Raw genomic sequence first — 23,778 nt, forward strand, 5'->3', positions numbered from 1 at the left:
AAAATACTAGGAAATGGTAATATCTGGTATATAGTGGAAGAAACCACTTGAAAGACGGGGGAGCATGGGAAGTGGCTTAGTGGAAACACCACGTCCATGACAAATGCTGGACTATAATTGAACTAGGGGAAATGAAAGAGTGAGAGAGAGGTCAGTCTGGGAGAAATTTAGGAGGTAAGAGAGAGGTCTCCTTTCTCTAACCAGAACCTCTGAGACTTCTGTATCCTCTCCCACCCCGCCCTCCTGGATGGTAAAGCTGAGGCTTTGTGATGTCAAGCCACCCCATGGCAACCACTGATTTTGGGAAATCAGAGCTGAAGGCTGTGGCTCCTCATTGTCCCAGAGAGTATATATAGAGGCAGGAGCATTTGATTAGGGTCTGTTACCTCAAGAAAGCCAAACTCACTAAGAAGATATTGTAGACTAGTTGAGATAAGGAATGAGATTTCAAACACAAAGATGGATGGAGAAACTGCAAGTACTAATGTGAACTGGAAGTCAGTTTCTATAATGGGTGACTAAGAAATGGATAATATTAGAATACCTTACTCAAATGCTTCCCTTTCCCCAATAATTCCTTACCCCAGGATCTGGCCTTGTGCTTTTTGGCCACAGACACTTTCTCATTCAATCCACTGTCACTCAATACCAGCCCATTTCCTAATCATTTTCCAATTTCTTCCCCAAAAACAATGTCTTTCTGTGTTTAACTTGTTTCCAAACTACATAACCAAGATAATGGAGATGGTAAATTTGGTCCTGAAGCTGAATGAAAACAAGAAGGAGAAAGACAGAAAGAATCAGATAATTGTCTTTTACTACAGGAAGGAGGGAAACCTCCAGTAAGCAAGCCAACAAATGCAGAAGAAGTCCTCGAGTGTTCATCTACCACAGGTGATGCCCAGGGTCTCCGAGAGGAAGACATTAATAATGTGTATCCCTCTATAAAAACTGCTTCAGAAATGGTCATTATGAAAAAATGAAAACCTTAATAGTCTCCTTGAATAAATACCAGCAAGCGTATATCGGAAATGTGTATGTATTTTTGCGTGTTTTGAGATGACTGGGAGGGAGCAAAGGAGGGGAAAGGCATGTGAGGAGGGAGAAATGTAGAATTCTTCAATTAGGGCACCAGACAAGCCATTCCATACTGAAACAGACACATAGAATAAGGACAACGTGAAGACTGAAGGGCGCTTATTTAATTCACAGTTTCTCATCCTGGAAAGGAAGAAAAAAAGCTGATGTTTAATTTCTGTTTGTATTGGAAGGAGGGGAGATGGTGGTGGTAACAATGATGAGGAACAGGGTATAGGTTTTGTGTTGGCAGTGTATAATAATGAATTTAATTTCCTTTTTACATGGTATACTATTGAATTTTGTTAAACTATTGCAAGGATGGTCAGGTCAGGATCTGAAGTTTTATTCAACAACTGGTACAATTTTCCTCGAACAACATGGTCTACTACAGCAGAGTTGGATATTTGGGATACTAGAGAAGTGAGGTTACACTCTAAATGTTTCACTGATGTTTCACATCATGTTACAGTTGCACAATACCAAAGTAAGATATTAGTGATAAGGGAAGTTGTGTATGAGGGTATATGGGTTTTATCTTCACAATTTCCCTGTAAATCTGAAACTATTCTAACATAAAGCATCCATTAAAACAACATAAAAATACTAGGAAATGGTAATATCTGGTATATAGTGGAAGAAACCACTTGAAAGACGGAGGGGCATGGGAAGTGGCTTAGAGGAAACACCACCTCCATGACAAATGCTGGACTATAATTGAACTAGGGGAAATGAAAGAGTGAGAGAGAGGTCAGTCTGGGAGAAATTTAGGAGGTAAGAGAGAGGTCTCCTTTCTCTAACCAGAACCTCTGAGACTTCTGTATCCTCTCCCACCCCCGCCCTCCTGGATGGTAAAGCTGAGGCTTTGTGATGTCAAGCCACCCCATGGCAACCACTGATTTTGGGAAATCAGAGCTGAAGGCTGTGGCTCCTCATTGTCCCAGAGAGTATATATAGAGGCAGGAGCATTTGATTAGGGTCTGTTACGTCAAGAAAGCCAAACTCACTAAGAAGATATTGTAGACTAGTTGAGATAAGGAATGAGATTTCAAACACAAAGATGGATGGAGAAACTGCAAGTACTAATGTGAACTGGAAGTCAGTTTCTATAATGGGTGACTAAGAAATGGATAATATTAGAATACCTTACTCAAATGCTTCCCTTTCCCCAATAATTCCTCACCCCAGGATCTGGCCTTGTGCTTTTTGGCCACAGACACTTTCTCATTCAATCCACTGTCACTCAATACAAGCCCATTTCCTAATCATTTTCCAATTTCTTCCCCAAAAACAATGTCTTTCTGTGTTTAACTTGTTTCCAAACTACATAAGCAAGATAATGGAGATGGTAAATTTGGTCCTGAAGCTGAATGAAAACAAGAAGGAGAAAGACAGAAAGAATCAGATAATTGTCTTTTACTACAGGAAGGAGGGAAACCTCCAGTAAGCAAGCCAACAAATGCAGAAGAAGTCCTCGAGTGTTCATCTACCACAGGTGATGCCCAGGGTCTCCGAGAGGAAGACATTAATAATGTGTATCCCTCTATAAAAACTGCTTCAGAAATGGTCATTATGAAATGATGAGAACCTTAATGGTCTCCTTGAATAAATACCAGGAAGTGTATATCGGAAATGTGCATGTATTTTTGCGTGTTTTGAGATGACGGGGAGGGAGGAAAGGAGGGGAAAGGCATGTAAGGAGGGAGAAATGTAGAATTCTTCAATTGGGGCACCAGACCAGCCATTCCATACTGAGCCAGACACTTAGAATAAGAACACAATGAAGACTGAAGGGCGATTATGTCCTTCACAGTTTCCCATACAGAAAAGGATGAAAAGAAGCTGGTATTTAATTTCTATTTGTATTGGAGGAGGGGTAGATGGTGGTGGTAGCAATGATGAGGAACAGGGTATAGGTTTCGTGTTGGCAGTGTATAATAATTAATTTAATTTCATTTATACATGGCAGACTATTGACTATTGTTAAACTATTGAAAGGATGGTCAGGTCAAGAACTGAAATATTATTCCACAACTGGTACCGTTTTTTCATTGAACAACATGGTCTACAACAGCAGAGTTGGATATTGGGGATACTAGAGAAGTGAGGTTTCACTCTAAATGTTTCACTGATGGTTCACTTCATGTTACAGTTGCACAATGCCAAAGTAAGATATTTGTGATAAGGGAAGTTGTGTATGGGGTATATGGGTATTATCTTCACAATTTTCCTGTAAATCTGAAACTATTCTAACATAAAGCATCCATTAAAACAACATAAAAATACTAGGAAATGGTAATATCTGGTACATAGTGGAAGAAACCACTTGAAAGACGGGGGAGCGTGGGACTTGGCTTAGGAAACACCACCTCTGTGACATATGCAGGACTATAATTGAAGTAGGGGAAATGAAAGAGTGAGAGAGAGGTAAGTCTGGGAGAAATTTAGGAGGTAAGAGGAAGGTCTACTTTCTATAACCAGAGCCTCTGAGACTTCTGTATCCTCTCCCACCCCCGCCCTCCTGGATGGTAAAGCTGAGGCTTTGTGATGTCAAGCCACCCCATGGCAACCACTGATTTTGGGAAATCAGAGCTGAAGGCTGTGGCTCCTCATTGTCCCAGAGTGTATATATAGAGGCAGGAGCATTTGAGTAGGGTCTGTTACCTCAAGAAAGCCAAATTCACTAAGAAGATATTGTAGACTAGTTGAGATAAGGAATGAGATTTCAAACACAAAGATGGATGAAGAAACTGCAAGTACTAATGTGAACTGGAAGTCAGTTTCTATAATGGGTGACTAAGAAATGGATAATATTAGAATACCTTACTCAAATGCTTCCTTTTCCGCAATAATTCCTCACCCCAGGATCTGGCCTTGTGCTTTTTTGCCACAGACACTTTCTCATTCAATCCACTGTCACTCAATACAAGCCCATTTCCTAATCATTTTCCAATTTCTTCCCCAAAAACAATGTCTTTCTGTGTTTAACTTGTTTCCAAGCTACATAACCAAGATAATGGCGATGGTAAATTTGGTCCTGAAGCTGAATGAAAACAAGAAGGAGAAAGACAGAAAGAATCAGATAATTGTCTTTTACTACAGGAAGGAGGGATACCTCCAGTAAGCAAGCCAAAAATGCAGAAGAAGTCCAGGAGTGTTCATCTACCACAAGTGATACCCAGGGTCTCCCAGAGGAAGACTTCAATAATGTGTATCCCTCTATAAAATCTGCTTCAGAAATGGACATTATGAAAAGATGAAACCCTAATTGGTCTCCTTGAATAAATACCAGCAAGTGTATATCGGAAATGTGTATGTATTTTTGCGTGTTTTGAGATGACAGTGAGGGAGCAAAGGAGGGGAAAGGCATGTGAGGAGGGAGAAATGTAGAATTCTTCAATTGGGGCACCAAACAAGCCATTACATAGTGAGACAGACAGTTAGAATAAGAACAACATGAAGACTGAAGGGCGATTATTTCCTTCACTGTTTCCTATATAGAAAAGGAAGAAAAGAAGCTGGTATTTAATTTCCATTTGTATTGGAAGGAGGGGTAGATGGTGGTGGTAGCAATGATGAGGAACAAAGTATAGGTTTCGTGTTGGCAGTGTATAATAATGAATTTAATTTCCTTTTTACATGGTAGACTATTGAATTTTGTTAAACTATTGAAAGGATGGTTAGGTCAAGATCTGAAATTTTATTCCACAAATGGTATCGTTTTTTCCTTGAACAACATGGTCTAAAACAGCACAGTTGGATATTGGGGATACTAGAGAAGTGAGGTTTCACTCTAAATGTTTCACTGATGGTTCACTTCATGTTACAGTTGCACAATACCAAAGTAAGATATTAGTGATAAGGGAAGTTGTGTATGGGGTATATGGGTATTATCTTCACAATTTTCCTGTAAATCTGAAACTATTCTAACATAAAGCATCCATTGAAAGAACATAAAAATACTAGGAAATGGTAATATCTGGTATATAGTGGAAGAAACCACTTGAAAGACAGAGGGGCATGGGAAGTGGCTTAGAGGAAACACCACCTCCATGACAAATGCTGGACTATAATTGAACTAGGGGAAATGAAAGAGTGACAGAGAGGTCAGTCTGGGAGAAATTTATGAGGTAAGAGAGAGGTCTCCTTTCTCTAACCAGAGCCTCTGAGACATCTGTATCCTCTCCCACCCCCCCCCTCCTAGATGGTAAAGCTGAGGCTTTGTGATGTCAGGCCACCCCATGGCAACCACTGATTTTGGGAAATCAGAGCTGAAGGCTGTGTCTCCTCATTGTCCCAGAGAGTATATATAAAGGCAGGAGCATTTGAGTAGGGTCTGTTACCTCAAGAAAGCAAAACTCACTAAGAAGATATTGTAGACTAGTTGAGATAAGGAATGAGATTTCAAACACAAAGATGGATGGAGAAACTGCAAGTACTAATGTGAACTAGAAGTCAGTTTCTATGATGAATGACTAAGAAATGGATACTATTAGAATACCTTACTCAAATGCTTCCCTTTCCCCAATAATTCCTCACCCCAGGATCTGGCCTTGTGCTTTTTGGCCACAGACACTTTCTCATTCAATCCACTGTCACTCAACACAAGCCCATTTCCTAATCATTTTCCAATTTCTTCCCCAAAAACAATGTCTTTCTGTGTTTAACTTGTTTCCAAACTACATAACCAAGATAATGGCGATGGTAAATTTGGTCCTGAAGCTGAATGAAAACAAGAAAGAGGAAGACAGAAAGAATCAGATAATTGTCTTTTACTACAGGAAGGAGGGAAACCTCCAGTAAGCAAGCCAACAAATGCAGAAGAAGTCCTGGAGTGTTCATCTACCACAGGATATGCCCAGGGTCTCCCAGAGGAAGACTTTAATAATGTCTATCCCTCTATAAAAACTGCTTCAGAAATGGTCATTATGAAAAGATGAAAACCTTAATGGTCTCCTTGAATAAATACCAGCAAGCGTATATCGGAAATGTGTATGTATTTTTGCGTGTTTTGAGATGACGGGGAGGGAGCAAAGGAGGGGAAAGGCATGTGAGGAGGGAGAAATGTAGAATTCTTCAATTAGGGCACCAGACAAGCCATTCCATACTGAGCCAGACACATAGAATAAGGACAACTTGAAGACTGAAGGGCGCTTATTTAATTCACAGATTCTCATCCTGGAAAGGAAGAAAAGAAGCTGATGTTTATTTCTGTTTGTATTGGAAGGAGGGGTAGATGGTGTTGGTAGCAGTGATGAGGAACAGGGTATAGGTTTCGTGTTGGCAGGGTATAATAATGAATTTAATTTCCTTTTTACATGGTAGACTATTGAATTTTGTTAAACTATTGAAAGCATGGTCAGGTCAAGATCTGAAATTTTATTCCACAACTGGTACCGTTTTTTCCTTGAACAACATGGTCTACAACAGCAGAGTTGGATATTGGAGATACTAGAGAAGTGAGGTTTCACTCTAAATGTTTCACTGATGGTTCACTTCATGTTACAGTTGCACAATACCAAAGTAAGATATTAGTGTTAAGGTAAGTTGTGTATGGGGTATATGGGTATTATCTTCACAATTTTCCTGTAAATCTGAAACTATTCTAACATAAAGCATCCATTAAAACAACATAAAAATACTAGGAAATGGTAATATCTGGTATATAGTGGAAGAAACCACTTGAAAGACGGAGGGGCATGGGAAGTAGCTTAGAGGAAACACCACCTCCATGACAAATGCTGGACTATAATTGAACTAGGGGAAATGAAAGAGTGAGAGAGAGGTCAGTCTGGGAGAAATTTAGGAGGTAAGAGGAAGGTCTCCTTTCTCTAACCAGAACCTCTGAGACTTCTGTATCCTCTCCCACCCCCGCCATCCTGGATGGTAAAGCTGAGGCTTTGTGATGTCAAGCCACCCCATGGCAACCATGATTTTGGGAAATCAGTGCTGAAGGGTGTGGCTCCTCATTGTCCTAGAGAGTATATATAGAGGCCAGGACAATTTGAATAGGGTCTGTTATCTCAGGAAAACCTAACTCACTAAGAAGATATTGTAGACTAGTTGAGATAAGGAATAAGACTCCAAACCCAAAGATAGATGAAGAAACTGCAAGTACTAATTTGAATTGGAAGTCAGTTTCTCAAGTGGATGACCAAGAAATGGATAAGGTCAGAATACCATATTCAAATGCTTCCCTCTCCCAATAATTCCTCACCCAAGACTCTGGCCTTGTGCTTTTTGGCCACAGACACTTTCTCATTCAATCCATTGTCATTCAATTACAAGACCATTTCCTAATCATTTTCCAATTTCTTCCCCAAAACCAATGTGTGTCTGTGTTTAACTTGTTTCCAAACTACATAACCAAGATAATGGCGATGGTAAATTTGGTCCTGAAGCTGAATGAAAACAAGAAGGAGAAAGGCAGAAAGAATCAGATAATTGTCTTTTACTACAGGAAGGGGGAAAACCTCCAGTATGCAAGCCAACAATTGCAGAAGAAGTCCTGGAGTGTTCATCTACCGCAGGTGATGCCCAGGGTCTCCCAGAGGAAGACACTTCATAATGTGTATCCCTCTATAAAAAATGCTTCAGAAATGGGCATTATGAGATGAAAACATTAATGGTCTCCTTGAATAAATACCAGCAAGGATATAAGGAAATGTGTTTGTATTTTTGCGTGTTTTGAGATGACGGGGAGGGAGCAAAGGAGGGGGCAGTCATGTGAGAAGGGAGGAATGTAGAATTCTTCAATTGGGGCACCAGACAAGCCATTCCATACTCAGCCAGACACTTAGAATAAGGACAACGTGTAGCCTGAAGGAGAATTTTTTCCTTTACAGTTTCTCATACTGGAAATTAAGAAAAGAAGCTGATGTTTAATTTCTGTTTGTATTTAAAGGATGGGTAGATTCAAATGCTTCCCTTTCCCAAATAATTCCTCACCCAAGGATCTTTTCTTGTGCTTTTTGGCTGCAGACACTTTCTCAGTCAATCCATTGTCATTCATTTACAAGCCCATTTCTTAATCATTTTTCAATTTATTCCCCAAAACCAATGTCTTTCTGTGTAACTTGTTTCTAAACTATATAACCAAGATAATGGCGATGGTAAATTTGGTCCTGACGCTGAGTGAAGACTAGAAGGAGAAAATCAGATAGAATCTGATAATTGTATTTTACTACTGGAATGACTGAAAACCTCCAGTAAGCAATTCAACAAACGAAGAACAAGAATTGCGGGAGAGTTCTTTTACCACAAGTGATGCTCAGTGTCTCCCAGGAAATTTGTTTAATAATATGTAGCCTCTCTATAAAAATTTCTTAAGAAATGGGCATTATCAGGAGATGAAAATTAGAAACAAAAAAGGGCTAATTCATGTGTAACTCTGATATTTTGTGTGCTAGCAATTGGAATTCATGCCTGTAAGCTCTGTGTGCTTTCTTGATGACCTATAATTGAGGTAATTGCCCTCTTCCTAGAAACTGGTATTGTAAGGCATATCAGGAACAATGAACTGCTCTGGGGTTGGGGGGGCACGTGCAGGGGAAGTGGGTTTTAGGCTCTTATAGGACAGATCATCAACATCTCGGGGCCTTCTTGCAGGGCCACGAAGGGGGCAGGGGTCATATCTGCAAGCCAAAGACCCCAGAAGTTTATCAAACCTAAGCCTTCTGCATGCTACTTGAAAATTATTCCCGGAGTCTGCTAGTGTAATTAAAACAGTGTTTCTCCACTTCTTCAAAGCTTTGCTTGTATTTTTTTGGGACTTCTGCAACAAAAGCCTAAATGTTCTCATTGAATAAATACCAGCGTGTGTATAAAGGAAATGTGTTTGGTTTTTTGTGTGTTCTCTGATGATGGGGAGGGAGCAAAAGAGGAGGCAGGCATGAGAGAAGAAAGGAAGGTAGAATACTGCAATTTGGGCACCAGACCATTCATTCCATTGTTAGCCAGACACTGAGAATAAGGACAAGGTGAAGACAGAAGAAGAATTTTTCCTTAACACTTTATCATACTGTCAAGGAAGAAAAGAAGTAGTTGTTTCTCCCTGTGTTTGGCACTGGGGAAAGACGGATGATGGTGGTAGGGGTGATGGGGACCAGGTGTTGGCTAAGGGTTCAAATTGTATAATAATGAATCTGATTTCCATTTTACATGGTAGAATATTGAATATTGTTAAATATTGAAAGGATTATAAGGTCAAGCACTAAAGTTATATTCCACAACTGGTACAGTTATTCCTTGAACAACTTGGTCTACACTGCATTGTTGGATATTGGAGATATTAGAGAACTGAGGTTTCACCGTGTTACACTGATGGTTCACTGCATGTTACAGTTGTACCATGCCAAGGTAAGATATTAGTATTAAGGGAAATTGGGTATGGGGTATATGGGTATTATCTTCACAATTTTTCTGTAAATCTGAAACTATTCTAAAATAAAACATCCATTAAAACAACACACAAAATACTAGGTAATCGTAATATCTGGAACATAGAAGAATGGACCACTGAAAGGATGGGGGAATATGGGAAGTGGCTTAGAGGAATCCCCACCACCCTGCTAGTTGCTGGATGATAATTGAACTAGAGGAAATGAGGGAGAGAGAGATCAGTCTGGGAAAATTTTAGGATGTATGAGAAAGTTCTCATTTCTCTAACCAGAGCATCTGAGTCTTCTGCATCCTCTCCCACCTCCCCTTCTGGATGGTCAAACTGAGTCTTTGTGATGTCAACTCACACCATGGCAACCACGGACTGTTGGGCAACAAGAACTGAAGAGCATGGCTCCTCATTGTCCTACAGAGTATATATAGAGGCCAGAAACCTTGGAGTAGGGTCTGTTGCCTCAAGAAAGCCAAACTTATAAGAAGATATTGTAGACTAGTTGAGATAACAAATCAGACTCCAATCACAAGGATGGAGGAAGAAACTTCAAGGCTAAATTGATTGGAAGTCGGTTTCCCAACTCAATGACCAAGAAAAGGATAAGGTCAGAATACCTTATTCAAATGCTTCCCCTTCCCCAAAAATTCCTCACCCAAGATTCTGGCCTTGCGCTTTTTCGCCACAGACACTTCCTCACTCAATCCATTGTCATTCAATTAAAAGCCCTTTTCCTAACCATTTCCCAGTTTCTTCCCCAAAACCATTGTCTTTCTGTGTTTAACTTGTTTTCCAACTAGATAACCAAGATAATGGCAATGGTAAATTAGGTCCTTAAGGGGAGTGAAGAGGAGAAGGAGAAAGACAGAAAGAATCAGATAATTTTATTTTACTACTGGAAGGGGTAAAAACCTCCAAAGAGCAAGCCAACAAAGAAGAAGCAGAAGTGCTGGAGTGTTCTTCTATCACAAGTCATGTCCATGTTATCCCAGAAGAAGACCCTTAATAATGTGTAGCCCCTCTATTAAAAATGCCTAAGAAATGGTCATTATGAAGAGATGAAAACATAAATGGTCTTGATTAAATACCAGCATGTGTATAAAGGAAATGTGTTTGTGTTTTTGTGTGTTCTCTAATGAGGGGAGGGAGCAAAGCAGGGAGCCAATATGTGAGAAGAAAGGAACATAGAATTCTGCAATTTGGGCACCAGACCAGCCATTCCATAGTTAGCCAGGCACTGAGAATAAGGACAATGTGAAGACTGAAGATGAATTTTTTCCTTAATACTTCATCATACTGGCAAGGAAAAAAGAGACAGTTATTTCTGATTTTGTTTGTCATTGGGTTGGGGGATGGTTGTGGTAGCAGTGTTGAGGAAAAGGTTGTTTTGTTAGTGTTGGCAGTGTATAATAATGAATCTGATTTCCATTTTACATGTTAGTCTATTGAATATTGTTAAACTATTGAAAGGATTGCCAGGTCAAGAACTGAAGTTTTATTCCACAACTGGTACAGTTTTTCCTTGAACAACTTGGTCTACAACCACATTGTTTGATATTGGAGATTTTAGAGAACTGAGTTTTCACTGTAAGTGTTTCACTGATGGTTCACTACATGTTACAGTTGCACCATACCATGGTAGATGTTAGTAAAAAGGGAAATTTGGTATGGGGTATATGGGTATTATCTTCACAATTTTTCTGTAACTGAAACTGTTCTAAAATAAAACATCCATTAAAACAACTTACAAAATACGATGTAATGGTAATATCTGGGCGATAGTAGAATGGATCATGAAATGATGGGGGTATGTGGGAAGTGGCTTAGCGGAAACACCACCTCCCTGCCATATGCTGAACTATTATTGAACTAGAGGAAATGAGGGAGAGAGGTCAATCTGGGAAAATTTTAAGAGGTATGAGCATGGTCTTCTTTCTCTAACCAATGCATTATTCTTCTGCATCCTCTCCCACCCCCGCTCCTGGATGATCAACCTGAGGCTTTGTGATGTCCAGCCACACTACAGCAACCACTGAAAATATTTTCAGAGCTGCAGGGTGTGGCTCCTCATTGTCCTAGAGAGTATATATAGAGACCAGAACCCTTAGAGTAAGAAAGCCAAACTTACTAAGAAAATACTGTAGACTAGTTGAGATAATGAATCAGACTCCAACCCCAAGGATGGATGAAGAAACTTCAAGTACTAAAGTTAATTGGTAGTCCGTTTCCCAACTTGACCAAGAAAAGGATAAAGTCAGACTACCCCACTCATATGCTTCCTCTTTTCCAATAATTCCTCACCCAAGATTCTGGCCTTGTGCTTTTTGGCTACAGACACTTCCTCATTCAATCTATTGTCATTCAGTTACAAGCCCTTTTCCTACCCATTTCCCAATTTCTTCCACAAAACCAATGTCTTTCTGTGCTTAACTTGTTTGCTAACTAGATAACCAAGATAATGGCGATCTTAAATTTGGTTCTTAAGCTGAATGAATACAAGAAGGAGAAAAAGAGAAAGAATCAGATAATTGTATTTTACTACAGGAAGGGGCAAAAACCTCCAGTAAGCAAGCCAACAATCGAAGAAGCAGAAATTCTTGGGTGCTCTTCTACCACAATAATGTCCTGGGTATCCCAGAAGAAAACCTGTAATAATGTGTAGCCCCTCTATAAAAAATGCCTAAGAAATGGTCATTATGAGATGAATACATAAATGGTCTCCTTGAATAAATACCAGCATGTGTATAAAGGAAATGTATATGTATTTTTGTGTGTTCTCTGATGATGTGGAGGGAGAAAAGGAGGGGGCATGTATGTATGTAGGGAGGAATGTAGAATTCTGCAATTTGGGCACCAGAACAGCCATTCCATATTTAGCCAGACACTGAGAATAAGGACAAGGATTAGACTGAAGATGAATTTTTTCCTTAACACTTTATCGTACTGGCAAGGAAGAAAAGAAGTAGTTGTTTCTGCTTGTGTTTGGCATTGGGGAAAGGTTGTGGTAGGGGTGATGGGGACCCGGGTGTTGTGTGAGAGTTGGCAGTGTATAATAATGAATCTGATTTCTATTGTAGATGTTAGACTATTGACAGCTTTAAGCCTCATTCCTTTCTCTTCCCTTTGTAGTCAACATTTGGAAAAATTTATGAAAAAGTAGTTTCTGATCATAAAATACATTGATACCAATATGTCTAATCTTAACCATTACAACTGTTGTATTGCCTCAATTTTCCATAGTCAAAGCACCAATTGTCCTAAAATATTTTCTAATGCATAATGGCAATCTGAACTATATAATAGCAAAATAAATCTTTTGCCTTTATAATCAGCTTGAAAAAATGTTACCCTGTTGATCTTCCTCTCTTCTTTTTAACTAGCACCTTTCACCCTTGTTCTAAAAGGACCCAATGTAAATGAAAACAGGACCTTCACAGACAGACATGCATTATACTGTAGGTGTGCTATTTTCACAAACCAACTTCTTATTTCCAAAGAATAACTTATTTTTCACTGCCGACCCAGACCCGGTGCTAGGTACAAGCAAGGCACCATTTTGCCCCACCTGTTCCTAACTTTGCATTTGGTGAAATTGGTGAGGTCCCAGGAGACAAAGAACTTTAACGATCATTGACTGCCACCTAGAAATTTTATTGGAAAGGACATCAAATAAGAGACACTCTCCAGCCTCATTGGAAGGGACCTTATCAGGCGCTTAACCACGAATGGACATCTCCTATCTACAAAGACTTTCTGAGGGCAAGAAGCCAGGGACACCAGAGGTACATAGCTATCCCAAGACATTGACAAGGCCTGTACTGTATACTTACAGATAGATATTGAACTCAGAATCTATTTTGTTTAATTGTCTTTACCTGTCTACTAATTAGTCATAAGAATAATTGTCCTTTGGGCTTTTCTATATAGTCTATGATTACTCAATATGTATAAGATAAATATTGATATTCTTCATGCCTCATGTATGTGTTATACTAGATGCCAAATGCAGAAAAATAAGACAGTAGGTACAATTCAGGTCATGATAGTTGAAAGGACAGAAATGATCCAGAGTGGTTGTTTTTGTTTTTACAATGAAGACCACAAGATCCAACTGTCTTCTATTTACCTGCCCTTCCTTTGTGGGACAATTCAGCCTCAACTCACATCCCATTATGGATGAATAACAGGGTTTCTAAGGAAAGTAACCTCATTGGGTGAACTGATCATAAATTCCTAACTGGGAAGGTCATGGTGGATAGTCATGCCCTTTTGCTCTAAACAAGCCCTTTTGTTTCTGTGCATCTAAGTCAATGCACCTTTGAAATGCTCCCTTTCACACCCCTCCTTTCACACCCTTTCTTCTAAAGTTTTACCACCCTCAAGGGAGCACATATTCTTAAATAACCTGTGATCTTATCTCCACCTGCTTTTTCCCACATTCATGTAATCTTCCTTAGTTCCCTCCTTAATCTTAAGTGCATTTAAAAACCTGAAAATTTATTCTCCAAAGTATTTATCTTACTGTGTTGAGATATTGCTTCCAGGTGAATCCTCTGTTTGGCTCAAATAAATTTTTTTTAAATTAAAAATGGAGTAATATAAAATTGAGAAGGCTTAAAAGGGCTAATTCTAATGTAACCCTGATATTTGGGGGGCTAGCAATTGGAATCCATGCCAGCAAGCTCAGTGTACATTCTTGATAACCTATAATTAAGTCACTACCTGCTTCCCAGATACTGGTCCTGCAGGACCTGTTACAGAGGCCGAAAAACTGTGAACAGTACACTGCCCCGGAGGGAGGGTTATTAATGCTGGCGTCAGGCCAAACCATCAGATATGGCCTGGAGACCCCCAACACCTGGGGCCTTCTTGCAAGGCCCGCGAAAAAGACTGGAAGCATAATCCATATTTGCGGGACAAAAACCACAGGGAGATATAAAGAGAAGCCCCCTGCATGTTTTTTTTACTCAGATTTGGAAAGTTATTCCCTGAGTCCACCGGCATAAATAAAAAGTGTCTCTCCTTTTAAAAGAAAGCATTTCTTGGTTTTCTTTGGTTTTCTGTAACAACATAAAATATAAAAAAAAGAATATATTATGTTTATATTGAGCTAGGGCTCTGCTTAATTCATCCTTCTTCAACAAGTGCCACCTTGCAATTGTTCTTACTCCTCCTTAATTGTTCTTACTCCTCCTTAATTGTTCTTACTCCTCCAACTTAATCATTGGCATAGTTGCATCCTTAAAGGTAAGGTTTTCTGCTGGGCTAAGGAAGTGAGCTAACTTAAAACAACCATCCTGTGCCAAGGGATTTACATAGTCTCATTTAATCCTCTCCATGTTTCAGTAAACTAAGCAATACTATCTCCATTTAACATTTGAAGATGTGAAAAGTTCTTTTTTCTATGTTTTTATGTTCCTGAAATATACTGTTTCTTCAATGGAATTAATTAGCCAAGTATAGAGTTTATGTACACCTCAAGTATGTACAAGACTAAAAGAAATTTAGTTATGTCATTTAATTCTGCCAGTGGGTAACATTTTTTCATTTTTACATCATTGTGTGTTATTTAGTTTAATAATACCCTAATTAATTTATTTCAAAACTACTTATAATTTTTAAACCATCTTAAAGTTTCTTTCTAAATATTGACATTTCTTTCTTATAAGGGTATTCAGAGTTCACTTGAGGGACTTGAAAACCTCAACAACTTGTGGTACACTTCTATTTCTATCTGTAACCATATACATGTCTGGATCTATCTATATGTCAACGTAAAAAACCATTGAAACCTGTAAAGAATTTTTGTGAGTTTATTTGAGCCAAACTGTCGACATATGCCGGGAAGCAGAACCTCAACGAATTGAGATAGTGCTCCGGAGAATGGCAGGGTTACATCTGTATTTATACATGAAATTCATTGGTGACAGATTTAAGGAGGTGGGATTAAGTGAAGCAGGAGGAAACCTCTGTGATAGGATAGCAGGATCAATTAACATGATAATGAAGGAATTTATAGTATCTGCCCAGAACATTTGGTTGTGCCCCAGGGGCTCCAGAAAAAAGGGAAGTTACAAGTTACCCAGACATTTCAAGGGTATGTTATCTTAGAGGCAAAAAGGCAAATGGGCTCAGTAAGGATCAAAGTTGATCTTGTCAGTGAAGATACTGGCCTAGGACATAACTGCCCACCATAACTGCTTTTAGTTAAAGTTTAATTTCAGACCATCCTTTGCGGTTACTTTAGGTCTCCGAGTCTGCAGAACTGCCATGCAGGCCTCTCCTGAGCTTGTCAGGTCAGCATGTGGCCCCTTTCGTCCACATATACAATACCTATAAATGTCTATATATTCATATTTATGTTTATGCATTTATCTATCTCACTTATTTGAATTAGAATAATTTCATCCTATGAAACTACCTATATCTTATAGAGATTACTTACTGCATAATAAAATAAAGCATGTATATTCACATAACATGTGTGTATACTGTTTTTGATCATAATCTGTACCTCAATCTAAACAGTAATTCATAAAATACCAGTCAGAACTATCTGCTTTCTATCCTCATCTTAATCTACTATCATTGTCCTGATATTTTCATCTTCTGTGGTCCTCTTCTGGGTCCCATGCTTAAAACAAAAAGCATGGTATTTTTCAACTCCTTGAAATTTGGCAAAAATTCTCAACCTCTTGCATAGGCCCAAATTTCAGATTTTAATGTACACCATATTAAAAGCTGGAGTTATGCAGGTCTTGCTGTATATTCCCAGTGTTACAATATGGAGTCTTAAAATATAGACCCTAAGAAAGTTCTGTTTCATCTGATGTGTTAGCACTGAAATTTCCCTGCTATAGTTTCTTCTTAATAGGTTAGAATTTTTTCTTTTCTCTGCTTTGACTTGTGGACAAAAGGGGCCACATGCTGACCTGACAAGCTCAGGGGAGGCCTGCATGGCAGTCTTGCAAACTCAGAGACCTAAAGTAACCAGAAATGATGGTCTGAAATTAAACTTTAACTGAAAGCAGTTATGGTGGGCAGTTATGTCCTAGGCCAGTATCTTCACTGATAAGGTCAACCTTTACCTTAACTGAGCCTATCTGTCTTTTTGCATCTATGATAACATACCCTTGAAATGTCTGGGTAACTTGTAACTTCCCTTTTTCTGGAGCCCCTGGGGCACAACCTAATGTGCTGGGCCCCAGGACAGATACCACAAATTCCTTCATTATCATGTTAATTGTCCCTGCACCCACCTAAGTATGTGTCCATCATTTTGCTTTTTATCCAATCCCAGGGGTTTCCCCTGCTTTACTTTATCCCACTTCCTTAATCTATCACCAATGGATTTCATGTAACCCACCTATGTCCCTCCTTTGATTGCAAATGTATAAATACAAATATAACCCGCCATTCTCTGGAGCATTATCTCAATTCGTTGAGGTTCTGCTTCCTGGCATATGTCCACAGTTTGGCTCAAATAAACTCACAAAAATTCTTTACAGGTTTCAATGGTGTTTTTACGTTAACAGACTTTTAACTAATGACAAAACCTTCCAGGCTTAGATCTACCTCAAATTCCTCAACCTCTACATTTCAATATTCTAATGTTAATTTCTATGTCATACTGTGATATGTTCCATTAAGAGTTTGCCACTGGGATAGGGGAAGGGCTGTTATGTTTACTTGTGGTGAGGCATCCTCTGATTGTGCTATATTTTAAATGTTTACATATCTGTCCATCTCATCAGACCATGAATTTCTCAAGGATAAGGATCATGTCCTGTTTATCTCTGTGTCCTCAGAACTAAATATGATGATGCAGAGTATATGACAAGTTGATTGAGAGAACTGATGTAAAGGAAAAGGCCAATAATCATGAGGAAATAACCTAAGTTTCCAAGTCCACCACCAAATTCTATAACTTAGGGCAAGTCAGTTATAGGCTCTATGCTTCATTCCCTCAACTGGAAAGGAGGTTGAAATACTACATACTACCTATATCATTTTCTTTTTAAAATATCCTACATTATATTTCACAGAACTAGAACAAATATTCCAAAAATTTATATGGAACCACAAAAGACCCAGGAATAGCCATATCAATCTTGAGAAAGAAGAACAAAGTTGGAGGGATCACTCTACCTATCAAACTGCACTACAAGGCCATAGTAATCAAAACAGCATGATACTGGCATAAAAACAGACATATAGATCAATGGAACAGAATAGAGCCAAGAAATAATCCCACAGCTTTATGGTTAATTAATATTTAACAAAGAAAATAAGATAGTCCATTCAATAAATGCTGTAGAAAAATTTGACAGATATATGAAAGAAAAATAATACTAGACCACACACAAGAATAAACTGAAAATGGATTAAATGCTTAAATGTTAGCCTTGAAACCATAAAAATCTTAGAAGAAAACAGGCAGTAAAATCTCGAACATTTCTTGTAGCAATATTTTTTTTCTGAAATGTCTCCATGGGCAAGAGAAACAAAATAAGAAATAAACACATGAGACTGCATCAAACTAAAAAGTTTTTACACAGCAAATGAAACCATCAACAAAATGAAAAGACAGCCCACTCTATGGGAGAACATATTTGGCAATAAAACATCTGACAAGGGGTTAATATCTAAAATTTATTTTAAAATGTATAAAATTCAACATTAAAACCCAAATGATCAAATTTTAAAATGCGCAAAGGACCTGAGTAGACATTTCTCCAAAGAGGACATACAGATGTCCAATAGACTATGAAAATATGCTCAGTGTCAGTAATCATCAGAGAAAGTTGGCAAGGCTGTGGAAAAGAGAACCCTCATGCACTGTTGGTGGAAATGCACATGGTGCAGCCACTGTGGACAGCAGTATAGAGTTACCTCAAAATATTAAAAATAGAGCCATCTTATGATCCAGCAATTTCACTTCAGGCAATATATCCAAATAATTGCAAAACACTATTTTGAAAGAATATATGCACCCTATGTTCATTGCAATATATTTACACTAGCCAGGTTTTGGAACCAGCCCAAGTGCCCATCAGTAGATGAGTGGATAAAAAGCGGTGGTATATTTACACAATGGAATACTACTCAGCTGTAAGAAAAGAAGGAAATCTTACCTTTTGCAACAGCATGAATGGATCTAGAGACTATTATTCTAAGTGAAATAAGCCAGTCAGAGAAAGACAAGTATCACATGATCTCACTAATATGTGGAAGCTAATGAACAATAAACTAACACACAAAATAGAAACAGACTCATATATATATAGAGAGAGAACAGACTCATAGCTGTCAGAAGGGAGGGGGGTTGGAATTGGGTGAAAAGGTGAAGGGATTAAGCAAAGAAAATAAACTCATTGACACAGGCAAGAAAATTGTGATTATAAGAGGGAAAAGGGGTGGGAGGATGTAGAAGAAGGTAAAGGGGTATAAATAGTGATGGAAGGAGACTTGACTTGGGATGGTGAACATTACAATATACAGGTGATGCATTATAGAATTGTACACCTGAAACCTGTATAATTTTAGTAACCAATATCACCCCAATAAATTTAATATAAATGTTTAAAAATATATTTTTATTAATTTCAGGGAGGAAGGGAGAGGGAGAGAGAGAAACATCAATGATGAGAGAGAGAGAATCATTAATCAGCTGCTTCCTGCCCTCCCTCCATGGGGATCAAGCCCACAACCTGGGCATGTACCCTGACTGGGAATCAAACCTTAACCTCCTAGTTCATAGGTTGATAAGCAACCACTGAGCCATGCCATCCAAGCTCAATACAAATTGTAAAATGTCTCTTACAATATTGAGCTCTACAGGTGTTCAATGAACATTTCTTGATGTATACATCATTACTTTGGTCTTCAAATTTCTCCTGGGTAGGGAAACCATTGGTTATAAATTATCCTTAATTGACACCTATATTTATAATGCCACTCATGAGCAGAATGCCATTTTTTAGCAGAATGGGATACATTTTCTGACTTCCTGAAATGATAACTGCTACTTAAATTCTTTAGTTGGTAGAGACAAGGAGAGTATGCCAATCTTGCCTTTATAGTGTGTGGCCATGGAAGATATAAAATTGAGTTCAGAAATTCTAAGAAAAAAGAACTTACATAGAATTGTATATGATGCACTAGTATTAAAAGGGAACTTCACATAAAAGATCTAGTTAAGAATTGTTTCCATTTCTTATTTTTCCAGGATGATGTTCACATAATATTCTTATTATCAATTAACAAACTCACTGGAGGCAACAAAATTGCCCAATTAGCCAAAAGTATTTGCACCAAACAATATATATTCCAAATAAGCTACTCTAAGAAGGTCATTTTTCCTGTCTAATTATTTAAACATTATGCTTGAAATATTGAACGATAATACATTTCTGTCTCATGATTATGAGCACTTTAGCAAAAAAGAGGCCAAAAACTCTTTTCAATTGTACCCCTGCCTATTTTACAGAATAACATGGAGAAAACATCTTACTTGATGAAGTAAATACTCTGCTCTAGAGACCTTCCTACACCATTTGTAGTTTCATAAAGTTTAATTATACTTTCTTTCCAAGACTTACTATATTAAATTTAGTGTTGGATATATTTTTCATAATTAACTTCAAATTTTAGGGTTTATAGATTCAACTTGAGAAATATTTTAGATTGGAAATTTTCAACTCAATATATTTTAGTATGTTTATCTCAACCTAGCATGTGGATGCTTTTATTACATGTTAACATAACAAGGAATGCAAAAAAGGAACAATTTATAAATCCTTGTGAGCAGGCAGTGAGTAGAATTTGTTCTGAATGTTATGTAGATGATATAAAATCTTATAATTGTTTTCATTTCCAAGATACTTGGCTAAGGGTATGCAATTCCATTTTAGCTATTCCTGTCATTTGCTCCTATTCTTATGCCCTATACTTACTCTTACCATAGCACATGGCCTGGTATTTTGATACCAGTTCAAATATCCTCATTGGACCAATTCCTACCCAGGGTACGACTTTCTCATGTTAAGTGGCATGTGCACATTTGCTAACATTCTACTGGGTAAGTCACAGGACTAAGCCCAAAGTTAGTGTGGCAAGGAGGTACTTATCACCACAAGTAAAAGAGAGAGAGAAATTCTATTTCTCATACAATATAGAAATGACTTAACTTCTTTGAGTTACTGCTATTTGTGGATACAGTCTATGTTTTATTCACCACTGCATTTTCCATGCACCGTGAAATTATTTCAGTAGGCGGTCAGCTTATTTGTTTTGGTTTTCTTTCATGAATGGTTACATCAGATGTTTAATTTAATTAATGTAGCTTTAGAGGTTATCGAATATACTGTATATATGATTACTACTTCAATTTCTATATGGTACTAAAATGACATTATAAGAATGTAGTCCCTGGAGCTAAACTGTCAGTGTTTTAATTCCAAGACTTCCATTTACATGGGCAAGTTGTTAAGCCTTGATGTACCTCAATTTCTTTATCAATAAAGGGGGTCTAAGTGTATCACCAACCTCATGGAGTGGTTATGAGCATCAATTGAGTTAATGAAAAGCACTTAGAACAGGTCTAACACATGTCAAACGATATGACTATTGAGTATCATCATTACTAGGCATCTAATTAGGAAAATTACATGTATCAATTCTAATTCTAATAACCAATGAGTTTGTATTATTTCCCTGTTTTACGTATAAAGTCATCAACTACTAAATTAAATATTTAGAAATTAACTAAAATTTATATCCTTCCAATACCAAGAAACTATTTCATGAAAGCTACAACTTTCAGATCAATACTAAATAGATGTTCAAGGGTGAATTTTGAATATTTGTAAGTGGGAGCTAAATAAGCTTTCAATATTTATTCTCTACCTCAAAATTTAAAAATATTCTCAAAGAATTATTGGATTCTTTGTCCTCCCCATCTGGGAGAAAGCCACCTCTGAGTTCCTGCCCCAATGCCAGTGATAATTATAATAAAGATACTATAATTTAAAAAATAATCAAAAACTACCTCAATACTTTTGAGGTTTTAATGTATTTTAGTTTAGTGAATATTTACATATACTATATTCACTATATACATATATAGATTATCTTCTCTATTTAAGCAATTCCTTTTTTTTCCCCTTAAATAACACATATTTATTTCTCACAGTTCTGGAGGCTGGGAAGAACAAGATCATGGTGTTGGCTGATTCTCTGTCTGGAGAGAGCTCACTTACTGATTCACAGATGGCCATCTTTTTGCTGTGTCCTCACATGGTGGAAGGAACAAGAGAGTTTTCTGGGACCTCTTTTTTAAAATATTATTTTTCAACTACAGTTTACATTCAATATTATTTTGTATTAGTTTCAGGTGTACAGCATAGCGATTAGACAATCATATACTTTACAAAGTGTCCTCCCTCAATATTTCTGGTACCCACCTGGCACCATACATAGTTATTACAAATATTATTGATTTTATTATCCATGCTGTACTTTACATCCCTGTAACTGTTTTGTTACCACCAATTTGTGGGCTATCTTTTACAGTTTTCAAAATACTTTAAAATGAATTCTAATTTTGACAATATGGTAATCATCAAGAAAATAGCTTTTTTGTGCATTGGACCTATTGTAGTGCTTGTTTTTCAAGTATTATCCAGGAATGTTGTTAGTGGAAATGCCTGTCAGAATTTCAGAATAAAAGCTGTGGAGTGTGGGCTACTACTGAATGACTGAGTTCTAAAATCTGTGATGTTGTTTTTTTCCTACTCACCATGTAAACAGATCATAATTTTCCCTCTAAGATCCCTGAGTTCTTTCTTTTTAAAAAAAATATTGTTGAATATTACAGATGTCACCCTTTTTACCCCCTTTGCCCCCCTCCACTTGGTTCCTACCCTGCCCTAGGCCTTTACCACCCTATTGTCTGTGCCCATAGGTAATACATATATGCATATAAGATTTTTGGTTAATCTCTTCCCGCTCCCTGTCCCCTTTCCTCTGAGATTCGTCAGTCTCTTTCATGTTGGCATGCTGATAGATCGTATCTTATTCATCAGTATATCTCGTACATGTAGATCTGCTCCTCGTTTACTAGATTCTATGAGTCAGCTAGTTGATAGATATATCTTCATTGACATTTTCTTCCTCCTCAGACAGATCCTCCTCCTGATGAGCTTCTCTGAACTCCTCCTCCTGGCTCCTCCTCCTCCTCCTACGGCTCCTAGTCCTGCGTCTTCTTCTTCTTCTTCTTCTTCTTCTTCTTCTTCTTCTTCTTCCTCCTCCTCCTCCTCCTCCTCCTCCTCCTCCTCCTCCTCCTCCTCACCTTATTTTTCTTCTTCTTCTGCTTAATCTTCTTAAAAAATACCCTTCAACATTTCATGCAATTCTGGTTTAGTGGTGATGAACTCCTTTAGCTTTTACTTGTCTGTGAAGCTTTGTATCTGACCTTTAATTCTAAACGATAGCTTTGCTGGGTAGCGTAATATTGGTTGTAGGTCTTTGCCATTCATCACTTGAATATTTCTTACCATTCCCTTCTGGCCTGCAAAGTTTCTGTTGAGAAATCAGCTGACAGTCGTATGGGTATTCCCTTGTAGGTAATTGACTTTCTTTCTCTTGCTGCTTTTAAAATTGTCTTTTTGTCTTAACCTTTAGCATTTTAATTATGATGTTTCTTGGTGTGGGCCTCTTTGGGTTCATCTTGTTTGGGACTGTCTATGCTTCCTGGGCTTGTATGTGTATTTCTTTTACCAGGAAAGGAGAGTTTTCTGTCATTATTTCTTCAAATAGGCTTTCAATAATTTGCTATCTCTCTTCTCCTTCAGGCACCAACATAATGCGATTTGGGGCATGCTTGAAGTTGTCCCAGAAGCTCCTAACACTATCTTCATATTTATTTTTATTCTTTTTGCTCTTCTGATTGGTTGTTTTTTTGCTTACTTATATTCCAAATTGTTGATTTGATTATCAGAGTCCTCTATTCTACTGTTGAATCCCTGTAAAGTATTCTTTCTTTCAGTTAGTGTATGCTTAATTTTTGACTGATCCTTTTTTGTGTCTTTGAAATTCTCACTAAGATCCTTGACTAAGTCCCTTGATGCTCTCATTAAGTTCCTCAAAGTTCTTATTAAGATCCTTGAGTAACCTCATAACCATTGTTTTGAACTCTGTATCCAGTAGTTTGCTTGCTTCCATTTCTTTCATTTGTGACATTTTTTTTGTTTCTGCATTTTGGCTACTTCCTTGTGTTTGTTTTATCTATTGGGTAGAGCTTCTATGTC

The sequence above is a fragment of the Myotis lucifugus genome, unplaced genomic scaffold, assembly GCF_000147115.1.
Source record: "Myotis lucifugus unplaced genomic scaffold, Myoluc2.0 scaffold_192, whole genome shotgun sequence".
Taxonomy (NCBI): Eukaryota; Metazoa; Chordata; class Mammalia; order Chiroptera; family Vespertilionidae; genus Myotis; species Myotis lucifugus.